Here is a 1,319-nt window from a genome sequence, read left to right as displayed (position 1 = left end):
ATGATAATATCTCATTGATAACATTATTGAATTTGAAGGCATTGTTAAGATAATCAAAATATCTCAATTACACCTACGAATAATAGAATACAAATCCCTTTCCACATCATACAAATATAATTGAGGCACAAGATACACATGATAACATAAATGATGCAAATAAGGATATATCAAATGACCACATGCATTTATGGGCACTATTAAAGCTAATACTACATCTTCGTCTCCTCCTATTTCTCCACTCATTGCATATCCTAGTGAGAAGATCCCACAAAACAACCAATATGGATCTTGTATATTGTTAGAATAATAAATGATACATCATTGAGAACATATCCATAAATCATATAAATTAATACATTATGTGCACAAAATACTTCTTAGTGAAAAGTCATATGGAACCAATATCTCACACACATATTGGTGTATCTGTTGGTGTAAATAATTATTCATCTTGGATATTATTACACCTTACTTAAGTTTACTTCGGTACATCATTTCATAGTAGTTTGGGTATGAGACACTTGGGTGTTTGTGCCACATTGGGTGTTTGTGCCACATTGGGATAGTGTGTGTAGGAGAATTTCCACCTTTTATGGTGTGATCTTGTTGTTACACTCCACATTCAATGGGTGATCCACCTCCTGTGGAATATTATATTGTTTCTTCTACCTACCCACACCTATTTCCTACCTACCCCTATTTCTTATTGAGCCACGTGTCATGTTTGTGTGCTCACATATCCCTAGCCTTGCCTATATAAGCAGGCTCATCTACATTGTATGTAACGAATGCTTAATGATCCAGTTGATCATATTTTTCATCTTGATAGAATACAGTTTATTTCTATCATCTATTTTGTTCTCTCTTATTTGTTCTTTCCATTGCCTCTTGATCTTGGCAAAATCTCACATGGTATCAGAGCCATTAGAGTGTCATTGGTTTGCTAATTGAGAGAAATTTGATGCTATTTGGGGTTGTGTATTTTGGAGTTTTCTATTACAGGTTATTATTGAAGCTTGATGGGTCAAATTTGAGGTTACCATTGGGTTGAGGAGGACCAAGAAAGTCAGTTTTGCCTTTTGTTTCATCCAAATCGGACTTCGAAGGCCAAATCTAGAGGCATTTGAAGTTTGACGCTGCGGCGGAAATTTTCCAGAAATTATAATTTTGCAGGCAATTTTCAAATAGCGATATCTCACCCATCCGGACTTGTTTTTTCGAGCAATTTTTTTTGTTTTGGGGTAGAATTGTGCGATCTGTACAATGGTGCAGGAGTTTTTTAATTTTCGTATACAGGGTTTTCGGAAATTGTGAAA

Source organism: Cryptomeria japonica, chromosome 11 (assembly GCF_030272615.1).
Source record: "Cryptomeria japonica chromosome 11, Sugi_1.0, whole genome shotgun sequence".
In the NCBI taxonomy this organism is placed as follows: domain Eukaryota; kingdom Viridiplantae; phylum Streptophyta; class Pinopsida; order Cupressales; family Cupressaceae; genus Cryptomeria; species Cryptomeria japonica.
The sequence above is the reverse complement of the archived record's forward strand: the minus strand, read 5'-3'. Positions refer to the sequence as shown.